The 13,884-nt window shown below is 42.5% G+C and overlaps 1 protein-coding gene and 1 non-coding gene across 14 annotated transcripts in view; one reads left to right on the top strand and one right to left on the bottom strand.

Moving 5' to 3' along the window:
- The window catches only part of ANKRD6 (ankyrin repeat domain 6), a 208,980-nt gene that overhangs the window by 47,753 nt on the left and 147,343 nt on the right, over positions 1 to 13,884 (top strand). The gene's annotated exons all lie outside the window — the stretch shown is intronic.
- On the bottom strand, positions 10,820 to 10,892 carry TRNAD-AUC (transfer RNA aspartic acid (anticodon AUC)). Its single transcript has one exon. It is a non-coding gene; the product is annotated as a tRNA-Asp (tRNA).

Genomic DNA, 13,884 nt, shown 5'->3' with positions numbered 1-13,884 from the left:
AAAGCGCTAAAATCATTACCAGAGACAACTACTTCTTGTTACGAATAGCAACCTACCGAGATGTGTGCTTGATTGCACGTACCGCCTTTCCCCCAAGTCATATGTGTACTAACCTCCCCTCTACCTCTCCGGAGCAGTTTCTCAGGGCTGTCTGAGAGGCTGTCTCCTAGGCTATAGTCCTCAGTAAGTCCCCAAGTAGAACTGAACTCACAGCTCTTGCACTGTGCATTTTTTTCAGTTGACAATATTGTGCCTTGGACTTATTTTGTTACAGCTCCTTTAAGAACTAGCAAGACAATTATTTAAAATGTAAGTTTAGACTCCACGTTCAGAATGAGTGCTAGGTTGAGTTAGAGAATCTTGATTTAAAAAAAAACTCAAAGTAAAGGTTTTACTTGGTAAAAGCTATCCCACATAGGACTCACTTACCTGACTTTTTGCAGAATTGGTGATTTTTAAGGGAAACGTTTTCTTAATAAAATGACCATGTTTCCAGATTTCTCTCTCTCTCTCTGGTGTAGATATTCCTCGCAGTATGAGTTCTGTACACAGTGAATCCTAAAGCCTTGAATCTTGATTGGTGGTTGTTAGTTCAGACACTTCTTTGCCCTTTTGGAGTAATTATAGTAATAGAATTATGCTTTTTTATCAGAATACCCATAACAAGATTGAAAAAAAAAGTTCATGCAGTCAGGCTTAGATCTAGAAGCCATATGTCAGTAAATATGGAGTCTATTCTTAATTTTAAAGTGTCCCATGATCTAATGAGCATAACTAGAGGAGTTTGGTACAGTGGAAAGAGCACAAAACTAAGTGTTATGAGACATGGGATCTGGCCCTAGAACGTAGGTGGCCTTGCGCAAATGACTAACTTCTCTGCCCTCGGTGATGAATTAGATCAACGGTTCTCAACCAGGAGCCCTTGGAAATCTTGAGGGGGAGCGTTTCAAATAGTCGTGGTGTGTGGGGGCACTAATGGTTGAGGACCCTGGATACTAGATCCCGAAATGCCACCCGGCCTGGGGAAGAATTGGGCCACTCCAAATGCCAACAGTGCCCCCGATGAGAAACACGGAAACTCGACGATCACTGAGGTTCCTCAGCTCTGTTTGTCACTGAGGTTCCTCAGCTCTGTTTGTCTCAAGTTCTTGAGCGGTGCATTAAAAGCATCTGAAACAATGTTGAACTATTAGACTCTGTGTCTGGACTTTACATTTAGCGTTAAATGCTGTGTAGTTGGGAGTGAGGTTGGACTCGATCGTGCTGGGTCAGGACATTCACGTGGTGGCCGCTGGACTCAAGAGCTTCCTTGCCTGTGGTGGAGTGGGGTGGGATTCCCTGCTCTTAGCACAGAAAAACACCGAGACTGTTCAAAGCAGGTAGGGGGCCTGGCCTGGGTCTTTTGGTTGGCTTCAGATTGTCCTCCACGTCCTCCTTTCCTCAAAGGGAAAAAGAGGGTTTACTGTGGCCACAGTCCTCGCCTCCAGGGCCTAGACTTCTCTGTGTGGACAAAGGACAGCTGTATGCGTGCACTGCCCCGCTTCTGGGCACTGTCACGTCTGCCGGGAAGGGGGTCACTGGGGAGGCAGGTGCTGCCTGCAGTCTGCCTGCCTGTTGTCACAGGCCAGACAGGAGCCCTGGATTCGGGCTGGAATAAAGATTCCTGGGGAGTCTGAATTCTTAGATAGTTCGGTGTGATTAAATTTTTATTTGACAGTTAAGTGCTATTACATCAAAGTCCCACAAGAAAGCTTTTCTCAGGCTTACCTTTGTGTAGAAAGCCGCAGAAAGGTGAGTGACTAATCCTCACCAGAAATTGGCTGTGATGTTGTATATATATGCAATCTTAGTAACTGAAGCATAAGATTACCTAGGACGCATTTTTCAACTGATGTGTTGTTTTCAATTAAAAATTTCTTATGAAAAAGAATATATATGTATAAAACAATCACTATGCTGTACACCAGAAACTAGCACAACATTGTAAATCTACTATACTTTAATAAAAAAAAGTTTTAAAATGTATTTAATTAAAGAAAATTCAAATACATAAAAATACCAGTAATTACTACATTTTGATATATATCCTGGGAGTCTTTAAAATTTTACAAAAATGGGGTTACAGTAGATGATATTTTGTAACCTGCTTTGTTCACATCACATTATCTTGTGACCATGTTTCTATTACATACATATTACATAATTTTACGTGACTACTGGTGATTGTTGAGAGGATAATGCCAAAGAGCACAGACCCTAGAGTCAGACTCTGGGTTCATCCCTCAGCCTTGCCTCTTATTAGCTGGTGAAATTATTTAACTGCTGTGTGCCCCCTTCTGTTCTCCTGTAAAATAGGGAGAATGATAACACCCGCTACCTTGGTCTGTTTTGAGAATTAAATGAGGAGATAGATGTTGAGTGGTTAGAATAGAGTCTTGCATAAAGTAAATACTCAGTATCAGTGAGACAGCATCATCTCGTCAGCATCAGCATCACTGTATGACTGTGCTGTCTCTGCTAACCAATCCCCTGGGATTCTTGCAACTAAATCCTTTCTGATCTCCATAGTTACTACTTTTGAATCAGCTCCTAAAAGTGGAATTTCTGAGTCAAAGAGCAAACAATAGTTAGAGGTTTTGGACACATACTGCTGAATTTCCTTCTTTCTTAGTGTTCATTACTACCAACTTTTCTTAGCTGAATTAAACAATTCAGCTTGCCTTCCTTCTAATATCTCATGTGCTCTAGGACTTCCCCCTTCCAATAATTGGGAATATAAACTCATATAATATTGCTCTGGGGCAAACATAATTAAAGAAATGAATTAGCCACAAAACAACTTCAATAAAGCACTTCACAGTCAAATAAAAAAAACAAGATGGCTCACCTGCCACTTGATATTTTCTGTGGCCCAACTTCTCTCTACTGATCAAGAATTATGTGTGGGATGATGTGATATGTAACCCATAAGTGTAGTCCTCATGCTCTCGTCCCCTCCCACCAAGTTTAACTTTAAGACACACTGGAAGAAAAAAAATTATCTTCAGCAACGTGATAGGAAATGTACAAGAAATTAGCTATGTAACTTGTAAAACATTAGGTTAGTCCCTTTATTTTGTGATATGTGAAAATCACTCACTTCATTACATTTACTTTTATATTTACCTTGAAGACACTGTTGCAAGTCGATGTAGACAAAGATGGGACCCACAGTGTTTGCTCCTTGACTGGGTAGTGAGTGCTGTGGCCCAGGTTCCTTGTTCAGAGATGCTCGGCGATAACTCAGCTCTCCCACCTATCATCTCCGTTCAGGTGACTGAGACCCCACCACACCGCGTGCCTTGACCTGGCCTGGCCTTCACGTGTATCAGTAGAGCATTGCTAGATGAAGCCTGCTTCTGTTTTGTTCTCAGCAATCCACCTACCTACATTAGATGGTAAACACAAATGCAAACATGAACATTTAAACCAAATGACCTAATACAGTTATGAGGGAAACATCCAGATGATTCTGAATATGTTCAGCTTAGATTCTCATTAAGAACACAAAATGTGAAAATTCTCATCAAGAATTCTCAGATCTCTGTGCGTAATCTATAAAAATATCAAACCACTATGTTGTGCACCTGAAACTAATGTAATATTGTAAGTCAGCTATACTTCAATTTAAAAAGAAAGATATTAAAAAAGAAAGAATTCTCAGATCTCTGAAAACACATCTTAGGACCCCAGAACTATGCTTAGGAAAGGCTGACTTGATTTGTAGACACTGTCCAATGTACTTTTGATAATTATTGACATTCCAAAAGAAATGTCGGTTATATTTTTATTATTTCTTTGGATTGAATACTTGATTTTTGCTCAAGAATACTGGCTTTCCAACTTTTGTCTGTGACCCAGTACAAGAAATACATTTTCCATAGTGACCCAGTACATACACATACACGTATAAACACATACAAGTGAAACTGTTGTTTCCCAAAATACATGTGGTACATTCTGGTGTTCTCAGTTCTGTTTCATTCTTTAAAACGCTGCTTATGACCCACTAACTTATTTTTATGACCCACAAATGGGCCACGACCAGCAATTTGAAAGTTCTGTTTTAGAGGTGGTTTGTTTGATAGCCTTGGTGGAGACTTGTGTCCTTTATCCCGGTGTGAATCCTCAGGCCATCCATGCCCCAGGCATCGCCTCTGGCGGGGCCTCAGGGCCACAGGGCTGGGCAGGAAGTGGAGGTGGAACCCCATGTGTTGGCTGCCTGGCACTTGAACATCTTTGCTTTTGAGAGCTTCTCCTTCCCTGGACTGGCTGCTGCAGCTGACAGCTCCGCCTGAGAGGGAAGGTTTAAACAAAGACAATAATTCAATTTGAGTGCCCCTGAATCCTGTCTTTGTCTCCACTCTTGACAGAATAGAAGGAAGTTGTTCATTATTAAGGATGCCAGCTGCCCGTGGGTTGATGTATCTGTAACCAGGGCTGGCTCACTTTCAAGTAGGTAGAGTTGGCTTCCCAGCCGGCATGTTTTGAAGGGGTACAGAAAGGATTTCCCTTAAAATGTCTATACATTCCCTTGTGCCTTAAGTTTTATTATTAGAAGTTCATCCTTTTAAATCTTATAAGCTTTTTGGTTTCCCAGCTCAACATAAAAATATCATTAAGCAAAGAGAATACCTTAAGATTGTATCCAATAACATTTAATGGGGATTTGAACAGCCACTGAGAGCGAGGGGTGGGGGTGCAGCTAGGGGAGTGAGCAGAACGGAGGAGGCTGCAGGTATGTGGAAGTTTCTGTATCTAATGGTAATTTGAAAGTTACTCGAAGGGGGCAGGGTACAGCTCAGGGGTAGAGTTCATGGCACGCAGTCCTGGGTTCAGTCCTCAGTACCTCTATTTAAAAAATAAATTAAATAGATAAATAAACAAACCTAATTACCTCCCTGCCACCAAAAGAAAAGAGAAGAAACGTGAAAGTTATTTGAAAGAATGGCGCTTTTTAAATATTTTTATGAGAATTTTATGAAGACCTGGTGGCTTGGGGTGGATTTGAGTAGGCTTAGAGATTAGGGAACTGATCCAAATGATGAAGGATGAAGGATGCGGGAATCCATCCAAAGTGATCAGAACTCTTAGGACCACTTGCCACTCAGGCATTATGTGGCCTGTACTGTCCAATGGGTTTGTGTTTTGGTTTAACAAATGTCTTCCCTGCAGACAACCTGACTGAAATATGCTACCCAAGGTTCACATTTTATTTTGTCCAGTGCCTTCCAAGCACCTTGCACTGACTTAGGCATTTTTCCTTGATCATAGCTGTTTGCCTGATCAGATCTGCATAGTTCGATGGCATGCCGGTTTGTTTTTCCAGTTGTTAGTTATGATAGAAGTCAGCGCTGAAAAAGACCATAGCAATCACCTGGGTCAGTGTTTTTCAAGCTGTGGTTATCAGCCCGTTCCTGAGTCATTAAATCAGCTTCACAGAGTTACTGACAGAGACTGTTGGTTAAATGGGTGAAAGCCCTGTAAATATTTATCTTCCCCACAGAGCATTGTGCAGAACACGGATTCCTCCCCACGAGTAGCAATATACACAACAACACAGTTCATGTGGTACAGATATATTCATTCTTTTGTTTGACAAACATTGATTGTCAATTAAACACCTATTATTGTTCCGAGGAACTGTGGTGAGAGGCAGCAGGTACAAAGGTGAGGAAGACACAAGCCTTTCCCTCAAGATACAGGCACAGAAGGTGACTGTCACACAGCTTGGTGGCAGCGGCGATGAGGATACATAATTACCTCCTCCTCCTTAGCCTGGTGAGCGCCTGCCCCGGGAGGCCCCACTTTGTAGACACAGCAGGCTGGCTGATCTCAGTGGACACTGGAGAAGCTGCAGGGTGTATCTGTGAGAGGACAGAAAAACCATCCTCTGAGGCTGACAGTGAGACCTGGGAAGGCTTCCAGTGAGTGGTGATAGCTCAGCTCGGCCTGCGTCTTCACTAGAATGCTGGCCCCCAAAATATACTGGTCCCCAAATCCTAATCTCTGGGACCTATGAATGTTCCCTTATTTGGAAAAAGGGTTGAGGATGCTGTAGCCCTCCAAAGCTGCAAGAGGCACGGGCGAGATTCTCCCCTAAGAGCTTCCAGAGGGAGCACAGGCTCGCCGATACCTCAGTTTTGGAGTTTTGGAGTTTTGGCCTCCAGACCCTTGAGAGAATAAACTGCTGTTGTCTTAAGTCACCAAGTTTGTGGCAGTTTGTTATGGCTGCCATGGGACCCTAAGTTTGGATTTCCATTGGCAGGAACTACAGAAGGGAGGGCATTTCTGGAAAGACCACAGGAGAGGGAGGCAAAACCCTGTGTGGGGAGAGAGAAGGGGGCCCAGCAAGCGGTCTGACCTGAGCACAGATTGTGAAAGGGGGTAACAGGAGACAGCGCTGCCACGTTCGTCTCTGCCTCCTGGCCTTTATGGTGGCTTGAGTGGCGCCTTGTTTATAAAGGATCATTTGACAGTTTATTGTTCTGCTTCTTAGGCTCCTAACACCGGGTGACCAGGCAGAAATTACAGGGTGAGGTTTGCTTGTTAACTCGGGCGGCTGCACTCCTGTGTGAACATGTGGCGGCCACCGGTGCTCCCTAGCCCCTGCCCGCTGCAGAGGACAATGCACACCCTGCTAGACGGCTGCTTTAGTCACTCGCCACTTCTTATTCTTGAGCTTGTATTTCTCACTCCATTTTCCTGAAAAGATATATTTTTATGGCATCTTATTTTCTTGAAAGTATCAATTCATGCTTAGTCTCATTCCTGTGATGGGTAGTGAACGTCTTTAAACCAGGTGAAGAAAATCGTGTTCCTCAATGTGAAAGCAGTCCGGATGCAGGAGTTCAGATTCTAGAACAGACCCTCCCCACATCATGCTCCTTCTTCTAGAACTGGACCGTTTGACACCTTTTTGTTTTCTTGAATGAGTGTGTGTACATTTGGGTGTGAGTACATTTGGGGGTCACATTAACTTTTATTTCTTCAGGTTGAGAAATAGCAGCTAAAGTTCTAGGTCACCTCAGGTGCCTTTCTAACCTGCATGGTATCTTCTTATATCTTCACTCTCCCCCAGCCCCCTAATGTCACATACTCTTGTGTTTTATGGCTTTAATGATTGGTTTTTATTACAAAAATAGTTCAAGTTTATGTAAAAATGTCAGGTCAAGTGGTCGGTTTGAATATATTGCTCCTTAGTACTTTAGCTGCCTGCCAAACCCACTTCTCACTTTGCTGTGGTTTGTGTTCCCCCAAAAGTCACATGATGAAACTGAACACCCGATGTGATGGTCTTTGGGGGTGGGGCTTTGGGAGGTGGTTAGGACATGAGGGTGGAGCCCTCGTGAATGGAATTAGTGCCTGAAAGAGGCCCCAAAGAGCTCCCTTGTCCCTCCCACCATGTGAGGACAAAGAGAAAAGGCATCGTCTATGAAATAAAGCAAGCCCTCACCAGACACTTAATCGGCCAGCACCTTGATCCTGGACTTCCCAGCCTCCAGAACCATGAGAAATAAATTTCTGTTCTTTATAAGCTGCCCGGTCCATGGTATTTTGTTATAGCCACCCAAATGGACTAAGACATACTTCTATTCCCTCTACACTGTATAAGTTTCTTGTGGCTGTTATAATAAATGACCACAAACCGGATGGCATAAAACCACAGGAATTTATTCTCTCATGTTCTGGAAACCAGGAGCCCAGAATCCAGGTGTTGGCATGGGCGAGCTCCCTCCAGAGGCTCGAGGGCAGGTTCTGTTCTTAACTCTTCCAGCCCCTGTGGGTGCAAGTACTTCTTGGCTTGAGTCCACATCACTCCAGTCTCTGCCTCTGTCTTCACATCACTGTTTCCTCTTCTGTGTGTTTCTGTGTGTCTATGTCCCAAAGATCCCTCTGCCTCTCTTATAAGGATACTTGTGATTGCATTTAGGGCCCAAAAAAGTAATATCCACTCTTTTGCCATGGAAGGTCACATACTCACAAGTTCCCAGTCTTAGGACAGGGACATAACTTTTGGGGGGCCACCATTCAACCTGCTAACCATTGTTAAAGAAAAGATTATCATGATACATGTTAAAATGGTAAGAAAGATTTGACTCAGAGGACTATTGTGATAGGTTGTTAAGACTGCTGCTATAGCGGGGAGAGAGATCGGCTCAGCTCTGAATGCGACAAGAACAGGTGGGGATTTATAGCCAAGGAGCAGGTTGGAGGGTGGCGAGGATTACTAAGAGGAGACATCAAGGAAGGGGAACACTGGCTAAACAAGATTCTTGCTGAAGGCAGGCCAGGGTGATCAGGTATCACCTAAAGGATGGTGGATGATGAGGAATTTGATCAGATATTGAGGGTGATCAGATATTAAGAGTGGGATGTATTAAGGGTGCTAAACTGACTAAGCAGGATTCTGGCTCATACTGGGCTCTGCAGGCTGGGCAAAGATGGGGGCCAAGGTTAAGTCTGTTTAGGAGAGAGTCTTTGTCACAGTTCTCCAAGCAGTATTTTCCAGACTCAGAAAGACTATAAATGTCAACCCAAATTACCAAACAACTGAGCTTGTGCTGGTCGGGGAACTTCTGGATTACGTGCAGCAGCTGCCCAATTGGAAGAGTGGCTTCGTGTAAGATTCTCTCTTGTCTCCTGCAGTCAATCTCTCTTGCCTCTCCAGAGGCCCTGGCGGTGTGGACATGCTGCCCTTTTTAGGAGGATTAGTTTACAGGTCACTCTGCTCCCCAACACCCACACTGCCCTTACCCTCCCACCCCCTCCTCACTCCCACCCCCACCCTGCCTTAGAGAGCAGCACCTGCCTCTCCCTGCATGTTATTGTTTGGATTCCACCCATGAGGGCTGATGTTAGGAAACGCATTGTGACATCAGAGAGAATATTAGATAAATCACTATGTGGGAAGAGGAAATTGATTGCTGGTTTGGGGCCCAGCCTGGAAACATTTGGCAGCTGATAAGAAGTCCGCAACCATCCTAAGGATGGGATTTGGCAGGAACCCTGTGGCTTTCAGTGGGGGTGGAGCTGGTCTAACTTCAAGATTTGTGTCATGGGAGGAGGCTGTTGCAGAAATCTCTTGCACAGAAGGGGAGGAGGGATCTGCCTGCAAAACCCAAAAGGACCTCATCCTTCCAGGTAGCACCAGGGTGGAACCAGGTCCAGATCTGTCTGGACTCACATCTGAGCAGGTAGATGCCAGCCTGTATCCTGCCCCAGACTCTGACAGGGAGAAATAAATGGAATTGGCTCAACAATTCTATAGGTAGCTCCCACTGGGGCTTCAGGGAACGAGAGGCCCTGCTCTCATGGTATTTTCCAGTAGTCTTCTACAGGCTCATTTTTCTACTACAGGATGACACAACAGTGCTTTTTACTGGTCAACCTGAAACTCTCTCCCAGAGCTGTACAGGAATTCAGACCTCTAATTATACTGCGTTCAGCTCACGTTTATTGAACCGCAGCCTGTCCTGCCTGCTGTCTAGGACACCTTCTCTTTATCTCATTTAATCTTTTCAACCACCTTCGAGTTAGAGGTTACAACCCTCTTCAGTCCATTTTTTTGTGAAGAAACTGAGGCTCAAACAGTTTTTGGCTTGCCCATGTTCTAATGTCTAATAGTGGTGGAGTCAGGATTGGAATCCGGGGCTGCCGACCCCAGACCAGTGTGTGTTCTCGGTGCAACCCCAAGGGACAGAATCCTGGAGCTAACTGGTGGCGGCCTCAGGTCTTCAGGACATCTTACTAAGCCTGTTGAACATGCAAAGTCTGGAATTGTCCTTCTGCAAGTCTCAGGAACACGAGAGAGGGATTGTTAGCAAGTGGGGTTTTTTTGTTGTTTTGGTTTTGGTTTTGGCTTTTGGTAACTACTTAGGAGTTTCATTTGGGAAGACAATATTTGAATGAATAACAGTACAGAATTCTGTGTATGACGGGGCGGGGGATCATCCAGGGTACTCAGAACATAAGGTTCTGCTGAAGTGGCTAAGGGCTGTCAGAGGGCAGAGTAGGTCACCAGCCAGGATCCTGTTTATAAGAAGCCTGCAGGACGCTAACTGAAGTCAGTGTGTGAACTAGGGATGTGGGCAGAGATACGACCTGAAGCCTGGTGCTATCTGCGCCCAGGCCGAGGAAATCCATCTTTCCCTTTAGAGGAATGTGCCTGGGGAAATTTAAAATTTAAATCCCACCATTTATTTTTCAAGTGACAACAAACTAAGTTTCAGAATTTGAGAACCGTATGAGGTCTGTAGGTGAGAGGTTTGTCCTAACATCTGAGTATAAATTCTAGCGTTTATTGTTTGATAGACAATATTGATGAAAAATTAAAGTTGTTTTACTTTTCACTTTGCAGCAGACACAGCTGCTACCCAAACACAATGTCCCTGCTCTGGTTGACCTTACAGCTTCCTTTATTCTGTTTTGATGTGACTTCTAACTCATTGGAGATACTTTCTTTTTATAAAAGAAAATGAAGTTTCAAATTCATTTTCCTTACTAGGGTAGGTTTAATCTGATTAGGTTAATCAGATTGCATGTAGGTGATTGTGAATGGATTAGAATCTCCTGAAAGTTAGACAAAAATGTTGCTGGCACAAGCTGATAATTTAGGATACTCAAAATTAAATTACAGCCTTTAAACTACATTCATTTTTTTGCTTATTCATTATTTATTCTGCATCTGTTGTTCTTTTTGTCTCCTACTTTGTTTCATTTTTTAACCTTTTTTTTTGTTGGGGGGTAGGTGATTAGGTTTATTTATGTATTTATTTAATGGAGATACTGGGGATTGAACCCAGGGCCTTGTGCGTGATAAACACAAGCTCTACCACTGAGCTATACCCTCCACCCTCGCCTCCTGCTTTGTGAACTGAGGGTTCTAATTTTGTCCTCCTGGTCTGGTAAATTCCTGCTCTGCAGAAGGACCGGGCTGTGCTTCAGCCACACCAATTACAGACCTTGTTTGCTTCTTTTCTTTTTTTATTTCTCATTTTCAGTTTTGTAGGGAGGCTTCAAGAAATGGTATGTCTGACTAGATGCTGCTTTTCTGTGATGTTAGTTCAGAACCATTGAAATCCTTGGAAAGTGTCCTTTTGTTAAGATTGTGGGTTTTTTTTTAACACTCCCAGTCTTATCTTCCTAAGTGTAGCACTAACAAGTAACAGTGGATGCATTTCTCTCTCTTGTTCTTCAGAGCTATTTTAAAAATAGGCTTGTTGAGGTCTAATTTACATACCATAAAATTTATCCATATATAGTTTAGTAAATTTACACAGTTGTACAGCCGTTGCCACAGCAGTTTGAGAACATTTTCATCACTGCTCATGGTTCGCTTGTGCCTATTCGCAGTCAGTCCTCACTCCCACCCCTGGCTCCAGGCAGCCATAGGTCTTCTTTCTGCCTCTACACATTGGCCTTTTCTAAACATCCCATATAAATAGAATCATGTAGTGTGTGTTTCTTATGTTTGGCTACTTTTCATTCACCTTTTTTTTTGAGGTTCATCCATGAAGGATATATCAGTATTTGTTCCAGAGCTATTAAAAAAAAGCCAACTTTTCTGTTGTGACAGTTTCAAAATGAGAGAGACTAGTGTGAGTCACCCACACATATTTCATTCCCAGATTCAGTAATTAGGAACTTACAGTCAATTCTGTTTTATCTACTGGCCCCTCTACTTTTCTCTTCCCACCTGCTTGGTTTATTTTGAAGCCAATTCCAGATGTTCTGTCACTTACTTTGTAAACAGTTTAGTATAGGCATTTGTATTTATCTCCTGCTTTTCTATAGTTAAGGAGCTAAATATTTGCCAAAAATGTTGATACTTGTAAAGAGGAAGATAAGAGAGCTAAATAGTGGTTTAACTAAGATGTAACACCCCTGCTATGTTTAAGGCAATCCAGGTACATGTGGCAATCTAGGGTATGATGTATAAATCTTATATGTCTACCAGGTCTGCAGTATGTAGTTACAATACTTGGCTCAAACATCAGTCTATAAGGATAGTGAACTTTCCCTCTAATATTTTTTAGTCATATATATATATATATATATATATATATATATATATATATATATTTATTTATTTATTTATTTATTTTTATGGTTTTGTTTTGCTTTTAAGAAGAGAGATGTGTTGGGGGATGAATACATTGGGAGTTTGGGATTAGCAGATACAAACTGTATAAAATAGATAAACAGCAAAGACCTACTGTACAGCACAGGGAACTATATTCAGTATCTTGTGATGACCTATAATGGAAAGAATCTGAAAAAGAATACACACACACATACACACATATACACATATACACGTATATAACTGAATCTCTGCTTTACACCTGAAACTAACACAACATTGTAAATCAGCTATACTTCAGTTTAAAAAAAGAAATAATACAGAGAAACCCCAAGCACACTTTAACCCAATTTTGCCAATGGTAACACTCTGCAAAACCACAGCACAGTATCACAACAAGATACTGACTTTGATACAAAATACAGGACGTTATCCTCTCCTTAAAATCTAGCAACCACTAATCTGTTCTCCACTTGTATAATTTTGTCATTTCAAGAATGCTATACAAATGGAATCATATGGTAGATGACATTTTGGTTACTTTGGCATTTTTCACTCAGCATAATTCTTTGGAGATTCATCCAGGTTAAAAGAAAAAGGAAGAGAGATGTTTTAGAGAATAATATGAAGTCTTCTGTTGAAACCTGTTATGCAGAGAGGTGAAAGCAGATAATTTCAAAGTTGCTAATCTGATATGGTGACCAAGGTGAGGATACTCTTTGGTCATAGTTTCTGTTGAGGAGTTCAGTTGGCTGTGGGTTAGATGGATTCTGCTTTGAATTAGAATAGGCAAGGATAAGTTAACTCCTACAGGGCTTTTCTCCTGCATGGACCCTTCATTAATAATGGTTTTCAGCATTATTGAATATAAAATATAAGTTAGCTTCTTTTTGGAATACACACACAATTGGATAAAGATTTCTGTAGCAGACAGTTAAGGCAGGCTCTCTCAAGGTCCATTCCCAGCCACCTTATTTGTCACCTTTCTATGCTATAGAGCCTAGAAATCCGAGTGTTCAGCTTTCCTAACCACCTTCTAGTCAGGGGTGGCTGCAAGATGTAGATAAAACCAAGTCTGCTGAATGAAAATACATACCAGAAGTGGGAAAAGTCTGTGGCCTTTTGCCTTCTTCCTGCCTGGAACCTGGATGTGACAGCTGGAGGTAGTGCAGCCATTTTGACATCATGAGCTGATCATAGGATAAAAGCCGTCAAATGTGAGAATGGTGAAATACAAAAATAAAAGGGTGGGTGGGTACAGCTCAGTGGTAGAGTGCATGTTTAGCATGCACGAGGTCCTGGGTTCAATCCCCAGTACCTCTGTAAAAAAATTAGTTAATTAAAAAAAAAAATAGAAGGAATCTCAGTCCCTGAGGGTATTGCTGAACTGTTGCCCACCTCAGACTGTCTTCCTCAGGGCTTCTTCAAATGGGACAAAAATAAACCCCTATCTAGGCAGGTCTAGATAGTCAGATTTGGGGGGGGGGTTGTTGTTGTTTTGTGTTTGTGTGGTTTTCATCATTGATAGTTGTGTGTTTGTAGCTTTTTTGCCACCTCAGAGCACTTTCACACCTAATGCCATCCTGGACTTGGGAAATTTTAAGCGTGGAAAGTCCTAGAAATTATCTAGTCCAGTGGTTCTCAACCAGGGGGTGGAGGCCTCGGTGCTTGGGTGGGGAGTGTGTACTACTGGTATTTAGCACTTAGAAATCAGGGATGCAACAGCCTGGGTCGTGTGGGACAGTCATACAGCATAAATG

This window comes from Camelus bactrianus, chromosome 8 (genome assembly GCF_048773025.1).
Source record: "Camelus bactrianus isolate YW-2024 breed Bactrian camel chromosome 8, ASM4877302v1, whole genome shotgun sequence".
Lineage (NCBI taxonomy): Eukaryota > Metazoa > Chordata > Mammalia > Artiodactyla > Camelidae > Camelus > Camelus bactrianus.
Note: the sequence above shows the minus strand (reverse complement) of the source record. Positions and strands in the feature narration are given on the sequence as shown.